Below are 19,674 nucleotides of genomic sequence, written 5' to 3' on the forward strand. Positions count from 1 at the left end.
CCGCTGCTGGACTAAAGGCTTCTCTCACCGGGAGGATTTGCCCATAATCACCACGCTGGGCAGACGAGTTGGTGATCGCTAAATGGTAGTAGTAACATTGATGCTGCTACCCGTTCTCTGTTAACATTCCTTAAGGCTGGCATATTGTTTAAAAGGAATTAAATAAAAAAATACTTATTTTATTTAGATCATATATGAGCGATGATAGCCTAGTGGTTTTCCTTTCAGAGTAGGTCCTAGTTCAATCCCTCGCACTTCTAACTTTTCGGAGTTATGTGCGTTTTTAATTTAAGAAATTAAATATACTTAAGTACATTATTCACTTAAGTACATTATTTAATTAAATACATTATTTACTTATGTACATTATTTACTTACTTAGTCGCCTCGTACGACACCCGCGGGTCTTATGAGGGGTGGTGATTACAGTATTGTGATCTGCCGTAATCATACAATACATTTTTATATGCGTTGGTATAAATACAAGTGCTTCTTTCGCATTGTTGAAATGCCCTCTTTCAACAGGTAACCAAATATCAAATTTAAAATTGATAACAAAATCAAACAATAACCGAAACCTTTATATTATTACCCCTGTATTATGTCTATTTAATTTAAAGAAACGTTGATCTCATATACCCTAAGCGTTACCTAGGAGACGATCTCGAAGTGGCGTTCTATAACAGAATTGAATTTCTTATTCATGTAGCTTTATTACATTTTCCACATAGTCGAGCGTAGTGGATGTCTCACCTACCTACGTACTTTTTTCTTGAAATGTTTATTTTGGCATATAGATCCGCTTTCAGGTTCAACATTAAGTAGGTAATAGTAATATTCGTTTTTATATGCTACTTAGACGTTTGGTGTTAGAGAAACAGAATTTATTAGGTACTTAAAAAGTTAGTGTAGTTCGCGTAGATGTTTAATGTAAAACACTTTACGATTGTTTTAAATACAGCCTAAACAATATCAAGCCCTCTAAGAATTTAACTGTAACAAATTGCACTCTATAGTGCTCCAAAATTTATAAAAATTGCATTTTAAATATATAAAAATTAACTATAACAGTAACAAAGACATAGCGAACTTCTTTGTAGATAATAATCTTATCTTATATCTTTAAACGAGCAATTCTTGTATATACAATATACTTGGATCTCGGAATCGGCTCCAACGATATCATGAAATTTAGTATACATGGGGCTTCGGGGGCAATAAATCCATCCAGCAAGGATTCATTTTTAGAAAATGTCATTTTATTTGTGTTTTCCTGTTATAACCTTTAGAGCAACGAAGTTGCACAGGTCGGCTAGTGATAACTTTAAACATGTAGCACATAATTTGTATGTATCTTTAATCATTTTTGCGGCGTACGCCAGTAATATTGAAGCATCAAAAAGCACTCCGCTTCAGTAGTGTTTCTCGAATAGCCGGTAGGTCACGTCATTCCATTTAGCAGTTGCAGCCGTACTTACACGGCTCTATTTGGAGTATGGCAGTTCCCATTTTATGATAAACGTTTAAAACATTAGAGGTAAAATAAATACTGTACTCCAAATAGAGCCGTACTTACACGGCTCTATTTGGAGTATGGCAGTTATATTAAACCTATACCTACCCCTAATCGGTTCCACGCGGCATCAAACCGGAACCCTATATCGCTTGGCGGCACAGCTTCGTCGGTAGGGTCGTAACTAGTAGACACTACACGGGCAACATAAATCACAAGCAGGAGTTATTATGTTTAAAATTAACTGTATAAACTCTTCCTGACAATCATCAAACAATATCGTAAAATAGAAGGTATTAAGATAATAATTATTAAACTGAATAAACCATTGTCAAAGTCACATCTTCAATATTAATCTAAACCACAGAATTAAGAACAGAAGCCTCATTGTATGTATCCAATAACCAGTGAAAACGCCCCACGTCATGTTGCTAGCTCACAGACTTTCCCATTTTACCCATTTTATGATAAACGTTTAAAACATTAGGTAAAATAAATACTGTCAACTGCTAAATGGAATGACGTGACTTACCGGCTATTTGAGAAACACTACTGAAGTGGAGTGCTTTTTGATGCTTCAATATTAGAAGTGTACACGGTTCTGTATGTTCTTATAATGTGACCTTAACATCATTAAATTTGTCTAAACAAAATGTTACTCGTGGAATTTAAATGTAAACTAATACTTATTATAAAATGAAAATATGTTTAATGAAACTGAGTTTAATATCAGAGCGAATTGCTATTCGCTGCCAATATTCTACAAAGAACATTAATTACCATTATTTATTCAAAAATAACCAAAAGGCATTATTTATTGGTGTGGGCAGAGGTTATTCATTAACTGATTTCCATGTCTCTCAGGAAGAGACTGAAGTTTGTGTCAATTCGCACCGGTATTTGTACAAAAATATTCACGGACATCACCTCACATAAACACTCGCGGTAATTCAAATTATTTACATAATTTCTTTAAACTATTCAACAAAATAACTAAAAGTGCATAGTAAGTTTACAAAAAAGCTGACAATAGTTACGGTCTGAACCGCCCACCTGACCAGACCAGAGACGATTCAGAAATTATAAATTTTCAACTTCCCCGCCTGAGATCAAACCCAGGACCTCCCACTTATAAAACCACATTGTTGGTTGCGTGTCACGGCACTGTGCCTAGGGTGTCTTCAAATTATTCTACCTGCTATCGAGACAGAATACTTAACCTGGTCATAAACTCACCCTGTGTTGCCGAGTCAAAGTTGCGTGCTTATGACAGTCGAATAGATTCATTTTGTTACCATGAGCGCAATAAAAATATTTTAAGGAAAGTTTTCATTCAGTGTAATATTTTTGTTAATTAATTATATTTAATTGAATTCCGTCTTCAATTTTCATGCAATTAATATTTTGCGCAACACAATGATATTGCATCGAGCGTTGCTTTTATAGCGGACGTGCTCCGAAAACCCGATGCCGCTTGAACAGAGCAAAAAGACCGTAATATAATTAAACCTCATTAATCCTTATTTATGACGTCAGCTAACTAACCATCGCGTATAGTTTTATACGCTCGTAACAGTTTACTGAGCGATTTCATTTTATTTATCCGTTTACTTTAAACACACATTTTATACTATGAATTTCGTATGTTATAGTTAATCGATACTCAATATTATAAATTCAAAAGTGGGTATTTTCTTGATATCTTTTAACGCTTAAACCACTGAACAGCAGGTATATGGTTTCCTGGAAAAAGACGTAGGATGCTTTTAAGGTCTGGAATCAGTCTTTTCACGAACGGAAATAAATTTAAAATTTAAAAAGCCATTTAGTATAAATTAGTTCGCACATTACATATACATAGTATAAGTTATTCTTCTAGTCAAGCCCTTTTATTTGATATCCATATTGGGGGTGATATGTGGTGAAAAAAAATTAATTTGCCATTATGTGGTGGCGGATCACGCAACACGCAAACACAAACACACACGCATAAACACACACACGCGCACACACACACACACACACACACATACACACACACACACACACACACACACACACACACAAACAAAAGCACGCGCGCGCGCGCATTTACACATGTCATACTTGTAACCTCCGTCGTTTTTGCGTCGGTGGTTTAAAAATACAATGAGGACGAAGTATCGTGGTAAGTCTAACCTTCGAGAAGTTTTATAGTCCGCATATCTTTCTGGTTGCACCTTCGGTCGTAATTACCGTATTATTACTTTGTCATATGTACATAATTAAGAACATACGGAATTCAGCCATTATTGCATCCAGTGCACTGTCTCCAAGTCAGGCAGGTAGCAAGCTGATAAAACACGGTTATATTTCATGCAACAGTGAATCACTTAATTTGCTCACTGCGTCTCCTGCCAATAATAAAAAATAAGGAAATTATACTATTCGGACTGAAAGTTACGACCTGATAAATGATGTACGACCACTGACCTAATATGGTGCGACAATGCAAATTAAGTACCATAACCAACATTTTTTTTTCTGAAGAATACTGGCAGTACTTTGCTCTTCTTACATCCATGAAAGCTTGTTTATTTCAAGGAGGAGAATATAAGTACTATTGAAACGTCAAGTAAACCTTTTTACGACTCGTATTAGTGAAGGGTTGACCGATTTATACTATATTCTTCATTCTTAAATGCCTATCTTGGTCGACACTTGGTGCAAACCATGGCACTGAAACAGACATAGCCTAAGGTCAGACATGTAGCCACCCCTATTTTTTGCGTCGGGGTTCAAAAATAAGTCACTTGTAAAAAATATATTTCCCGGTAAAAGCGCCATTATTTTTCATCGCAACATTACAACTGAACTGTGTTTTATTATGCAAAAAGTCACCAAACAGCTTCGACTCTGTCTTTTTTATCGGTCCATAAATTTGCACTTCATTTCAATCAATCATTGTCGTCCGCCAATTTGTTAATTGACTTGGCTATTGACAGACGCCCAAAAGTTATATATTCTAATATCTATCAAATATTTTTTCAGTGTTGTCGAATGTCATGACCTGAATAGAAAATAATAGATGGAGCATATGGAGCATATTAAATTCAAGTACTGACAGTGACAGTTTGAAAATTAAATTGAAACGGCCAACGCTACTCCAAACCAATAAGTTTAGCTTAATAGCTTATAATAATAATCTAATTATTTTAGGTGTGATAGAACCTCACATAGGTCTGATAGAGTATCCTGTGATCATTATAATTATTCAATACAAGAGTAACTAATGTGTGCATTGTTTAATGGTCCATAAATAGAATTAAAAAAAACAATGGCGAACTCCCATACATCAATCACATTATTTCAAATATAGTTCTCAAATCCCAGCTAGAGGTCCTGCACCTCTTGTGAAAAAAAAAATTCCTTACCTCAAAGTTTGGTTTATTTTAAAAAGTAGTTTTGTGTTAATTGAATTTGACATCGCTACCTACCTACTGACATATTCATTTATAGCTTTTTTTTGCGTGGTGGAAAAGCTTTATTGCTACCTCCGACCCTTGGGCACGATGGAGGTTATTCATTCATTTATACCTAACCAAAGTAGCTGAAAAATCATAATAAATGAATAAATACAATCGTAAACAAATTTTTTTTTCTCCGCCATTTTTCTATAAAAAAAATACACATGCAACTGTTACGTTTCGCGCGCTGTGAGAATATGTAACAATGAGTTTTTTTAAATTGCACCTGTTTTTTGACTCCTTAAAGAAAATTAAAACTGCATCTTTCAAAAAATACTTTTATGTACCTTTCTACTTCTTTTTATCTTTAACTATCTCTTTTTCTTGCTTGCTGGTTTTAATAACTTTGTACCTATTCTTGTTTCTGAACACTTGCTTACTTTTCTGCTCAATGCTTTTTAAATGTCTACTGTGTAATAGGTAGGTGCTAAGATGACTGATGAATATTTTAATGAATAATATATATAAATACTTATAATATACAGATAAGCATTCCAGACATTGAAACACATTCATTCATCACTAAAAAGCATTTTCCATTTGTGGGACTCGAATACACAGCCTTGGACTCAGAGTGGGCAGTGACCCTGCTGTCACTGACCACTGCGCCAATCGGCTGTCTATAATTATTAGGAAACTACGAAAACAGATAAAGATAATAAAAGTTATATTGTTCATCAACCTAGTAAAGCCATATTATCTAACGTAAAAGAAAATCCCCCAAAATAGATGGGAACAAATAAATTACCAAACAATAAAACTGGGAATAGGGCTGCGTACAAACCGATGCATAAATGAAACATTTATCACTGTCCAATTTTAAAATGGGTCTGATACGAAACGGCTTCACGTCACGTAACCTACACTGGTACCGTAAAACCTTCGAAATCCTAAAAACCGTTTGTTAGAAAATCTTTATGATTTTTTTTTTAATAATTAATTAAATTAATATAGAAGCACCGCAGGCTGCTTCGTTAACGTCTTTTATTCGCTAGTACCGTATCCGTACTCCCTTCTATAATGCTTAAATGCCAATTTCAGTTCATGGAATAAGAACTCAATACCTCTTTATATATAATATTATTTTATTTATATTTATCAATAGTATTGTTGTATTTGTGTAGTCTGGTTTATGTATTAGTATGTGGATATTTGTATGTATGTACTAAATAGTGTACCCCACCTATGCGTTTTTCTTTTTAGTTTTCCGAATCCTAAGGTTGCCTGGCAGAGATCGCTACTTAGCGATAAGGCCGCCTTTTGTATCCTGCTTCATTCTTCATGTGTTTGTTCTTTTTTTTGTCTCGTTTTTCTGATTGGTGTTTAAATAAAGAGTATAAATAAATAAATAAAATTAGTAGGTTTTGCTGCATGGGCCTTTGTATCAAACGATTTCATCCATTATGGACCAAATCTGAAAGGATCCGCAAAAAAAATTGCTTTATTTCGCTGGAACCTATCTCTTATTATGACACCGACGCTGTCAGACTATTAACCTTGGTTTTGGGTTCTAAAACTTTTATACCAAATGAAATGTTCACACATTTTTTTTTACTTTGTTTATGTTGTACTGTATCACAAAATAAAAATTTAATTATGTTTTAATCTATTAATATTATTATGTTGTAATGTAATGTAATTTAATATAATTATGTTATAATCTAATATAAATATAATAAAAAATGTTTAGGAGGATTAGTTTTTACTCTTATCAAGACTCTGCATAAGCGATGCATCAAAATTGTATGAATTTTAGATGATGTCATAAAAAATAGCCTGGGTGTATAAGCTTGTATAAAATATTTTTATGTATTCCTTAACAAATAGGTCATTGACTGCAATCTCACCGGATGAAGTGCTGATGCAGCCTAAGATGGTACGGATACGGATAGTGTGCTAACCGGTTAGGGCTATGCAATTATATAACAGAACGCTATATCGCTTCGTGGCACGTATTTGTCCGCAGGGTTGTAACTAGTCAAGGCCGAAGCCTCCGACAAGACCAGGTAATCGGAAAATATAAATTTCCAAGTTGCTGCAAGCGGAAGCTCCACTTATAAACCACTGCGCCAAGACGATATTGGTCCTATGCAGTTAGTAATTTAAAAGTGTTAACAAAGCAATGATATTTATTTATCTTATACACGTAGTTGGGCACGTATAACTAAATAATTTCTCGGAAATATATTATTCACTTTATATGTATATCAAAATAATAACACATACTAGCCGTTAACCTTTTCCAGGAAAATACAAATAGACATTCTTTATATTTAGTGGGTAGCGATAGTAATGATAAGTGTGACTTATAAATTGTGATGACATAAGTAATTATATCTCTTATCATGCGATGTGTCATTTGAATTGCAAACAATCCAAGCAAACATAATTCATCTACATAAACAGAACTTTTAAAGTACCTATTTAACAAACCTGGGAAATAATGTTGTTACTCTAAACTGAACATAAATAACAATAATACCGGTAATCCTTTTAAGACTTTGAAAGAGGAAGTTTTGGGAGAAAGTTATGAATGTTACCCATGCGTAAGCATTTAATATTTTGACAATGTAAATATGTTGTGAGACTAAATCATGAAAATCACGCTAAAAACATTTCCAGTACCTACCGATTTTTCTAAATTCAAATTTATGAGGAAAAAAACCGTTTATTTCCGCGCACATAAAGCGATTTAATCTGAAATTAAGGCGGAGCGTATCAAATTAATCAAAATTGAATCGAAAGCAGTACAATATCATCTGGCTTATATACCTTTCTGAGGATTTGTTTAAATTCTTTTGAGAATCAATTAAATAAAACCAGACCAGTTCATTATCAAAATTAACTTATTTGCTAAAAACTGTATAATATATTGTTGTTTTTTAAAGGCAAGTACTTAAACTGTTGCCTTTACTTTTTATATCGAAACTATGGCTGAACAATTACTACCTAGTTCTATGTTCATACAATAACATTCAGTCACAGTTAGTCTCTAAAATAAAACTTTGCCGGGATTTTTTGCGTAACTTTCTTATCACACGGGGGTCGTTAAGTTGGATTGCTCTGAATATTTCATGTCATAACTGTTACAAGTTTTATAATTGTCATGAGAAGAGGCTGAGATGATTCAACCTTCTTCATTGATCTAGCTATTTTAAGTTTTACTTTCATTCAATCAAAGATAGTTTTTTTTTTTTTACTTGTGTTTGTTTTAGTAGTATTAGAGCTTTTTATCACAGAGTTCGTACGGGGAAGTACTACCGCCACGCTTATTTCTACCGCAAAGCATTGTTGCAATGCTGTGTTCTAGTCTAAAGGGCGTGGTTGCTGGCGTAATTACAGGAACATGTGGCTTAACAGCCACGCCTCAGGCTTATGGGTACAGGGCAGTTCTTTGCAGGATGTGTTCCTTGCATGCCCTGCGAAGTACTGCTCTACTTTACCCGTCAATTGATACTATAATAATTATCATTTATTTCAGGATAAATGATAATTATTATAGTATCAATTGACGGGTAAAGTAGAGCAGTACTTCGCAGGGCATGCAAGGAACACATCCTGCTTTACCCATAAAATTTAAGATCAGGTACGACATAAAATTAAATGCAATTAAAATAAATACATGTCAAAAGTAAAAAAAACTAAATTAAATCTAAACCAAATAAACCAATTCAAAAATCAAATTTAAATAAAAAGAAGAATGAGAAAAATCCCTTAATACTGTCTAAGCGGCATTGGTATTGCAACGTGCCTATCACAGCAATGGCGGAGGTAATGACAGACTATTAAAAAAATCTATTTAGTGAAATACGACAATGCCAGAGACCTATAAGTCGGTAATGCAAAAATGCCAACAAGGCTGTACCGATTAATTATTCTTAAATTAAATTCTAGAAAGTATGACCTGAAGTAGATCCTGCTAGCTACTGTATCCCTAGCTTCTTATTTCAAGTTTCAAAAGCTGTTCAGATTATTAATGGGGCTTCCGCGCTTCTGTAGTGCGTCAAAAATGTTTGCGTAGAATCACGTTGATGACTTTTATGCAATCATGAGCAAAAGGTCTGCATCAATTTATCATTGATGCAGACCTTTTGCTCATGATTACTGCGCGGAAGCTGCAATAGTATTTTGAAAATTTTAAGCAATAAATGGGAAAATCCTCATATACCATAAGAAGGTTCTTACCTTATTTAGGAGATATGTTTGTCCCATTTTAAGTAATAAAATAGTTAATAAGATAATTGCTACTAACAAATATGATTATATAATCTTACAGCGATCACAAGCTATGGAATTTTATCCGAAACATATGTTATTATTATAGAGCTGAAACCGAGAAACTTGGTAAGTTTCATAGCTTTTCTTAGTAAGAAAACAGCATTCCGTTCTTCTCCAGTTTCGAGTAACTTTGAGAAGGGTCTTAGAAGAAAAACCTATCTATTTTCCATCTTTGTTTTATACTCTTTAACCTCTGATCAGCGTTTTAGAAACTGGGGGTAAGTAAGTATATCTAACTCAAAACATTATATAAATAAAATTACATAAAAGTCTTCTAGTGTTTTAAAACATAACAAAAAGTATGAAATAAGCTTACAACTGGTTTCAAATGAAATAAAGATAAATCGTTCTACGTGTCGTTTAAAAGTTGAATACGAAAGTCGTTTTTGGACACAAATGTCCCTAATGTAAGTTGAACAACACAGCTTGCAATAAATGTGACAAGTCACAGAAACTGTTCTCGTTTACAAGACACTGGAGGGGTCCGAGATTAGAGTTTCAGTCGCATTTCTCATAACATTGTCAAAACTCCCGTTATGAGTACATTGCTTTGTTGTAGAAAATTAAAATTCTTAGAGCGAATGCAATAAGAATAATTTTATGAAGTCTTCAGTTCACAGTTGTTATCGTCAACAAATTAGTGTCCTGCTGGTGGGAACCAGCCACATACACAATATATGTGACGTAACATAGTATTATATGTGAAGGTACCAATTTTATGCTCAAGTGTAAAGTGTTTTTAACTAAACATAAAACTTTAATATATCATAAGTATTTTTATTTAAACTATATCATAAGAAATTTTGATTTTTACATTTAAATGTAGCTTTCTCTTAACTCAAAGTATATTATTCTTCAATAAGGCTTCGAATAATATTATTATTTAGTATTATTTGGCAGAAAAACTAAGTTTGATTCTATCAACTTGCAGACATTAACAGTCTGAGATTAGTGTTCAACATCGAAACAAAACAACTTAAGTAGTAGAATAAGCCTGAATCCTTCCGCACATAAAAGCAACCCGTCTAAACAACAACAATAAAACCTAACAACCGCAATGCAAGCTCCGCACTTTGCGAATAATTGAGTTGTACTCATTGGGCCTTATTAATAACCGTAGCATAATAACTGAATAGTTATGCAATGTTACTAGTGTTGCCCAAATGCAAGAACAAGACGAGACTTAGCCAGTCTTGGTCTTGGTCTTGCGCCAATACACCTGGTCTTGGTCTTGGTCTTGGTCTTGCGCTCCCAGTCTTGGTCTTGGTCTTGCAGCAAGAGTCTTGCAAGTCTTGCAATTACCTATTAGTCTATTACTATTTATTAAAGTTTACTTTAAATCTTAGAAAAACGTATTAGAATTGGAACATTGTGAGCTTGAATTAACATAGCCATAGTAAAGATCAAGCAGATTAATAAATAACTGAAGATTTGATAAGAAATTCGAAAAATCAACTGACCTATATGTCGTTTTCCATGGAAGTAACTGTTTCTTAATAAACATTTATGATTTATAAGCTTACATTTGCTAAAACAACTTGTAAAAACTTAAGAAATATAATGACTAAATGTACAATAATAGTACCTAAGTAATTAGTTTAAAACCATATAAGTAATCAATATTATAATAACTTACTAGAATGAATTATTATGACATCTACTACCTATCCTCACCATTTTATCCTAATCATAATACTACTTGCGTGATCAGTATAATGTATTCATTTTCATTCTAAGCACTCTGAAACTTATTTATTCTTTGGAACACCTGTAGGTACTCTTAAAATTCGAAATTATTTTGCATGAATAGTGTCAAATGTTATGATTTCGGCGCGGCGGCAACGATTGTTTTAGATTTCAAAAGAAGCCGCCGGCGCGTGTATCATAACCATGTACTTCCGAAAAGCGGCAAATTTCTTTGAGAAGTAAGTACAAAACCTTTGATGCCGCATTATCAAAGTGCCGATGGTTAAAACATAACTATGCATGCACTCAGTTTGATTTTAATAGATATTTTTTTATTCGCTATGTTTATGGTATTAGTCGTAATGCGCATAGGTCCAGTTTTTCATATTCTTTGATATAGTTTTTTGCGTCTCATAGAATTCCTAAGCGTACCTACCTACCTATACACCGAACTGTTACACCTAACTACTCCGTGAAATAGCGCTAAGTCCTAGCTGCAAGACGCAAGAGTCTTGCAGGCTATGTCTTGTTCTTGCTCAAGTCTTGCACGGTCAGTCTTGGTCTTGGTCTTGCTAAAAATACGCGGTCTTGTTCTTGGTCTTGGTCTTGCAAAAACGCAAGAACAAGACCAAGACTGCAAGACCAAGACTGAATTTGGGCAACACTAAATGTTACGCTCTGATATTTAAAAGGCGCTGTAAGTTGAAGTGTAACAAAATACTGGATAATTATTCCGACATTATATCACATTCATTAATAAAGCCCATAAGGTTTTATAAAGTAAAAATCTTGAGAATTAACGATTACTAGTACGTTTACTTATAAGAGCTATGTGAATGAGATATACAAACAATAAAATAATATCATTTCCTCATATAAAACAATAATAATACTATTTTAATATACAAGTATGGATCCCGAGGGCGCGGATTCAATTTCCGGGTCGAACCAAGCAGGGTCTTTATGTAACTACAGCTTTGATCCAAGTTAATATCACTAACGTATGTTGATAATCGTTAAAGCTCACCAACCCGCATTGGAGAAGCATTGTGGGTCTATGCTCTAAATCCATCACTCTTATGGAAGAAGATACCTACCTTGTCCTAATCCAAAGGTTGCCTGGCAGAGATCGCTACTTAGCGATAAGGCCGCCTTTTGTATTCTACTTCTGTCTTTGTATTTCTTTTGTTTTTTTTTATTTTCCTAACTTCATTGTGGTGTACAAATAAAGAGTTAAATAAATAAAATAAATAAATACCTCTGCCAAGCAGTGGGACTATAACATGCCGCCAAATTGGAAACGCTGTAATTGTAAATACTGTGTTGTAGTGTTTGATTTTTTCTGTTTCCTTACTGTTTGTTGGTGGTGTACAATAAAAGTACTATTCATTCCTTGTCATTCAAAAGAACAACTACTAACGTGTCTCACAAAGTGTTTCACTAAACAAGATATTTAACAATTTCACTGAACGAATTAATACGAATGGATCTATTACGATCTTTTCATGGTTACGGAAAAAAACATAATCTTAAAAAAACATAGTCTTTCATAAATATTGATATAATTTTGATTTAAGTTATGCCACGTTAATTAGTAAAGCACAATTGGTTTCAGTTAAAGTATAAAAAAAATCGAGTACCCAACTTGACATATCCAGCCATTTGGACTCAAATCTGAATGATTTCCATTGAATGAACGAATTGAATTGGTATTGTCTCCTGAAATAAATGTAAAGCACCCTCGGAGTTCGACCAACATGGCAATACCTTTGCGTGCTTTATGGCTTTACATGAACTTTACTTTTATATTTTACAAAATGGACCTGCACGATACCGGCATTTTATTTAGACGTGAAATGAAATACGCTGTAAGTACGATACGCTTTACTGAATCTCTGTAGATTCAATCCAACCTTAAACTTTTGTTATTTAGAGGTAGTGAATGTTATTAAATGAAATAGAAAAATAATTTGAGATGATATTCTCGTTAGAACTACCACCAGAAATTATCTTGCCTTAATGGGGAAGGTTACTAAACATCTTAAGGCAGTGGAGGCTGTGTGTTTTTTACAGTCTTGTCATCAGTATGGGGTTATACATTGGTGGCTATCACGTAGATTTGTATCAAAACAATAACTTGTTTTTATATTATTAGCAATTGTTTATTTAATAATTTATTAAAACATTCATCGTCGTTTGTAACAAACATTTAGCACCCTTTAGCGGTACTACTAGACAGTCATGGTATTCCCTATTGCTCCAAAATTACATAGTACAGAAGCTCGAGAGTGCTAGGTTGAAAATACGGAGTCAGTAAACATTGATATCCGACTTGATCCTCCAATGTATTTAAATGTATTCGTAGACTAGCACCCGCAGTAAGCAGAGCAGTCGAAATAAAATTTAACGAAACCTTACCCGAAACTTTTTCATCCCGAGGGACAAACTGGTAACCGTTAGGTTAGATTAAACTTTTTACTACGCAACACTTCGTTCTTTTATCGCTGTAACAAATATTTGATTTAAATGTATATTCTTTTTTGCATTGTTACAGTTTTATTTTTTGGTACACAAATCACTGAAAACTCATACAAAGTAAACTAAAGATATAAGCCGCAATCTTTCTTGTTTATCTTTATTTTTAGTACCTTTTTAGTTTAGTTTTAGATTTTGTTTATCAAATTTAATGATTCGTCGTTTACAGATAACAATTTAGTTTTTTGTGACGATTATAAATTGATTCACTTGATCCTTTGAATCATTTGGTAGGATCATAATAAATCGGTCTGCATTTCATTCAATGCTTTTTTTAGTATCGACGATTTTGCCAATTACCTTTTGTCTAAGTTTTATCGTAACTGTAAGCATGTAGAATGGTCTCTACACTGCTTTATCGGTACTTTTATAATCTCGTACAGTTTTGCCTTTATATTTTAGTGTAACTCAAATAAAAGCCCACAGTCTACTTAGTTATTTATGTTACGGATAGAGGAAGGTAATCCATGGAATTAAAGGTAACTCGCAGCCCTTCCGACATGGCATAAATTAACGCATAACTAAGTAGTAGCTATCACATAATTTATACTTAGATCATATATCATTTCTTGAAATATTTTTCTTATATTGTAGCCGTACTTTTGCATTGTTTGACGGCCAATTGGCGCAGTGGGCAGCGACCCTGCTTTCTGAGTCCTAGGCCGTGGGTTCGATTCCCACTACTGGAAAATATTTCTGTGATGGCCATGAATGTTTTACAGTGTCTGGGTGTTTATCTGTATATTATAAGTATTTATGTGAATTATATTCATAAAATTTTTGATCAGTCGTGTTAGAACCTATAACACAAGCTACGCTTACTTTGGGGCTAGATGATGATTGTGTACTGTCATAGTATATTTATTTATTTATTTATATACAAATTATAAGAAATAATCCACAACTCAATATTACATTTTTTCATTATTTTCAAAAGTTACTGTTTGAAGGTTGCTTGAGGAACGTTTTTATGTCAAACTTTTTGCCCTGATTCGATAAATATAATTTATGAGATAAAGTACCGCGAAGACTCAAAGTAAACAGCCGTTGTATACTTTAATGTTAAAGGTTTTAACTTCCCCAAACTGATAAATCATTTTAAGGTGCCAAAGCGGAATAAAGACCCATTTTTCCAAACACAAATGTTCATAATGTAAGTTAAATAACGCACTTTGCAAGAAATGTTTGAAGTCACACGAACTCATTTCTCACTTTTACAAAGTAGAAGGGTCCTGGGAATTTATGTTTTCGTCACATTTTGCAGAACATTGTTTGAACTTTTGTTCCAAATACATTGTTTGTTATGAAGGAAAGAACATGCAACGGACGTAATTTTTATTTTATTAAAAACATAATTTTGCAGCAGCATTCTAAAGGAATTATGCGGTTTATGCTTACAATTTCAATTTTAATTCTTTATTGTGTTGAATATAAACCGCATGATATATTTCACTTCATACCGTCTGGTATTTCTTTATATTAAGTTGTTCGTGTGTTGTGGCGGAGATCAACCATCTACGTTAACATAATAAGTGACATGCAAAAATAAACAGAAAAATGGAGCTCGTCCGGGAAAGTACTACGGCCATGCTTAATTCTGCCGCCAAGAAGCATTCATACTTGAAATTTGTGGTTGCCAGGGAAGTTGTAGTCACATGCGACTTAAAACCTCAGGTTGGTGGACACAGAACGACATATTACAGGACATCATGCCCTGCGAAATGATACTATATTTACAAGCGATGATTTTCCACTTAACCTCTGGTCCGACCATTCATTAGTATAAAAAGTTATTACTACCTACTGCGTGCCTATAATAACTTAACTCTTTATTCAATAATGACATAAAATACTTCTAAATGTTATGTAAATTGATATTGATTACGAATATAAAAAATTAAAGCGAAGTGGAGTTCATAGCATGTTTGAATCCCAGAAGCTTTCTGACGTGGTGTTTGATAAAACATGTGAATTTAAATATTTGATATGAGGAATATTTGATGTACTACGAGACTGAGATATTATTCAATTCTTGGTGTTTTTAAACAACTTTAAAAAACGTGGAGCTTATCAATTCGTTGCTTATCAAATCTTTTGTTATTATTAAGTCAATATATAAGACCAGTTAAATTTTGAGTACCGCATCACATGTTGATCTAGGCTTCTCAAAAAGTGCAATATTATGTCTGAGACAATCAAGAAAATAGATTTTAACCGCACTTCATGTGTGACCTCTTTGAATAATACACACAAAATGGCTACCTTTAAATTTGAGCTCTGGGTCTCATAGTTCTTGTCTCAGGCGACCAATTTTCTCGACCTTTATGGTCGAGAAAAGTTGCGTATTCACACATGTTTACCGCCTGTTTATGTGATTTATACGAGCATTTTTATTTGGCGAATTACAGATAACTGTAATATATCTTTATCAAGTACCAAAAAAGTAAAATAATTATAAACATGTGGACAAAGAAACAACTTATTCTAAAAGAGATCTCTAGCAACCAGTCCCAGTGACCCAGTAGTCTTCTTCAGTTAGTTATGTATTAATAATTTATACTGCGCTTCTGATGGAAGATGCCTTAAGATACGTATAATAATAAGAAAATGTATGGTTGGCTTCTTCTTAGACTAGGGAACGTTTAAAACTAACTTTACTAACTATTACCTTTAGATTTAATTTAACGAATATGCTTGTATGTTTTATAACAATCACAGTCGCACTTTGATGGAAAAATTAATTACATTTAAACAATTCATAAATGCTTGTACTACCATCCACATCACTACTTCCTTGACGACTGAGTGAATGCTTTGTACCGTGTACGTAACAGTTCTACCCTCGTTTTAATTATAAATATAGGATTAATATCATGAACAATTAAATGCATTTATTTTTATTAATAAACGTATGTTTGTACTAAGTTCTACGTAAAACAAGTTATTATCATCTGTTATGTGGCTCAATAAGTTTTAAAAAATGTTTAGTTTATATGCTGTAAAGTTTTAAAAAGGTATTGTAACCTGCTAAACTGTAAGTAATATATTATTATTTGTTTAACCTAGCCTAATATATTTGTATTACCGTTCATATTCTAGTGACTAACTAGAATATGAACTGTAATACAAAAATATTTCATTAATAAAGATATATTAAAACAAACAAAAACTAAACAATGCTTGTACTGCGGCAACTTGTATTTTTTTTTTATTTGATTTGATTTACCATCAGAAAGGATTCAACGCGGTCTCAGCTGCGGTTTACCTGAAATTAATAACAAAATATTAGTTATGACCAAATTGTTGCTATTCCACTAAACATAAAAATGACATGACATTGAATATCATTATTATTCAACCGAATCTATTAATTATCTTTACCGATTATAAAACAGTTTCATAACTGACTGACTGACTGTGTCTGTAAGAAGTAAGTTAGTCACACATAGATGAAACAGCAGAAATTTAATAAAATTCACTTCTTATATTCTTCTATTTATTTTTTATTATAAGTGAGTATGCTAGTATACATTATCACTGATCGATAAGTGCTTGAACCATAGCCTTAATCTCCACATACGTTATAATAGATACCGTAAATACTAAAACCTTCATATTCCTTTTATATTTAACTTGCCGAAAAGTTTCACGAATTGGTAATAAATTATTAACTTGGCGTGAAAAATGACTCTGATGTCGTTAAGGTAAAGTTGTGTCAGCGAGAGCGGTGAAAATGTCTTCCCACTTTGTATTAAGTTGTTAAATTTGGCAGTTTCCTGCCATCATGACTGTGCATTTTGAAAAATAATATAATATTATCCTTTGAAGGAATATAACGAAATTTCAATCAAGTTATCGAGGTGGATGAATACTGAAAAGTCCTTATCAAAGTCAAAGTCAAAGTCAAAAATATCTTTATTCAAGTAGGCCCACAGGTGGCACTTTTGATGCGTACATAAGAACCACACGGTAGTGAGATGATGGCGATAACCACATTCGTAAACTTAAAACTAAAGCTACGAGGGTTCCAAACGCGTCCTGGTCTAAGAAGAAGCCCACAACAAACTTAACCGGGTGTTTTTTTTTTTTTGTTATCACCATCTCACAATGTCATTTTAAATTATTAGAAGAGCAACCTGGTTAGAGCAATAATTTACACCCAAGCTTTTTTATCGTTTACGTAGTCCTTTATACTATAATAGGACTTTTCTATAAGCTTACGTTTAATACAAACTTTGAACTTTTTAAGAGACATCTCCAAGATGACAATTGGTAGTTTATTGTAGAATTGTATGCAATTTCCTTTAAACGAATTATGAATTTTATGTAACCTAGTATATTGCACTGTAAGTTTATTCTTACTTCTAATGTTTAAATTATTGCAGTCACATTTTTTCTTAAATTGAGAAATGCTTTTATGAACGTACATTAAATTTTTTTCTTGTTTCAAATCCCACTCGTTAGATTATTGTGGTAGGTACCCTACTTCTGAACGCCATCCTCCTCTCTATATCTTTACGCGTAACTGGACAGAAAACGGTATATATTAATTATAGTCAACATAGCTTAAGAAACTGATGTGATGGTATCTATAGGATGGTGGGATTAGGGATAGCTAATTAGATAAAACTGTTTCCTTTAATAGTTGGCAAGATTGGATTACGGATCACAAGTGATTCTATATAATGAAATTTGAATCGAAGGTATCGAGGTGGACTAAAATCTGAAAAGTCGTAGTCCCACCTAGTTGGATTATTGTTAAATACAGTACTTCTGAAGATGTAATAAGCTACTTCTGAAGCTGTGCTCTTCTCCATATTTTTGCTGTCATCATGTGCTCAGTACATACCAGCCCGACGCTGGGGTGCTTGAATGGAGACCCGTATAGTATACGATATCAAACGAGTCGCACAGAGCCTCTGATCACAAGCGGTATAGGACCATGGAATTTAGAACTCCCAACAAAAGACCTATGTTTACACTAACCCAGCACTGATTTCCATGTGTTAATATGATGACGAAGATCAGATAAATTATGATGACCATCACCGCGTCGTGGAGGGTCTAAGAGTCTATGTCCAGCTGTGGGACGTTTATACATTAAAGATTATGATAATTATTATGACAAATGTTTGTGATACCAGATATACCTTCAGTTGTATAGAACCGGATTCCAGGAATATATGTATTTGATTCATAATTTTTCATGATTTTTGCAACCACTTCGGAAGCACTGCAAATACAAAATGGCATACGTGGGGAATTATGTTAAAACCGCAATAAAAACAAAGTTAATATATACACTATACACATTCGTTAGTGATATTATTTCGGCTCTATTTTCCTTGTAATTTCACCGAATCTCTGACGCCGTATTTGTCTAATTTATGATGCGGGCAGCGGGAACTAATCCGTTGAGCCTGATAACGCCACCGAGCATTTTGCAAACAATATTGATCTCTACTCGTAATAATACACAGTATAGCTATGTGGTACCAGAAGAAACATTGCAAACCTGACTGTAGGTACATTATTTTTCAACTAATAACACTGACCTAAGATTATCATTAGGGCATTTTTCTTTATAAATATTACAATATACACATCGCCATCTTACCCCAAAGTAAAATTAGCTTGTGTTATGGGTACTAATATAACCACGAATAATTTATGAATAATATACATAAATACTTATAAAACATTCATGTTCATCACAAAAACATTTTCCAGTTGTTGGAATTGAACCCACGCCTTTGACTCAGAGAGCATGGTCACTGCACCAAACAGCCGACAATTCTTAAGGAAACCCCCGTATGCACCGCGACCTGGCGGCTTTGTTGTTGGTGGGTAAGTCGGCGGCATCGAGTTGGAAAACTTGGCAGCGGCACGAAATCAGCCTACGATTTGAATATACTACGATGCTCACACGAGCGATACGTATTTCATTTCACATGTTTCTAGGTATACTTTAGCTTAATGGTAGACTGACCCTTCCGTACATAAAAGCGACCTTTCTTAACAACAACAGTAAAACCTAACAACCGCAACGCATCCTGTTTGGCAACAGCGCGTTCCACGTAAAATACTTTTATGGCATCGAAGGGTCAACATGACCACTCCTCCTTTTTAATATTCTTTGCATTTATCTGAAAGCCA

At 33.6% G+C, this 19,674-nt stretch overlaps 1 protein-coding gene across 7 annotated transcripts in view; it reads right to left on the bottom strand.

Annotated features, from left to right (window-relative positions):
- Positions 1–19,674, bottom strand: part of LOC120632383 (low-density lipoprotein receptor) — a 298,871-nt gene that overhangs the window by 207,983 nt on the left and 71,214 nt on the right. The window lies entirely within an intron of this gene.

The sequence above is a fragment of the Pararge aegeria genome, chromosome 2 (assembly GCF_905163445.1).
Source record: "Pararge aegeria chromosome 2, ilParAegt1.1, whole genome shotgun sequence".
Lineage (NCBI taxonomy): Eukaryota > Metazoa > Arthropoda > Insecta > Lepidoptera > Nymphalidae > Pararge > Pararge aegeria.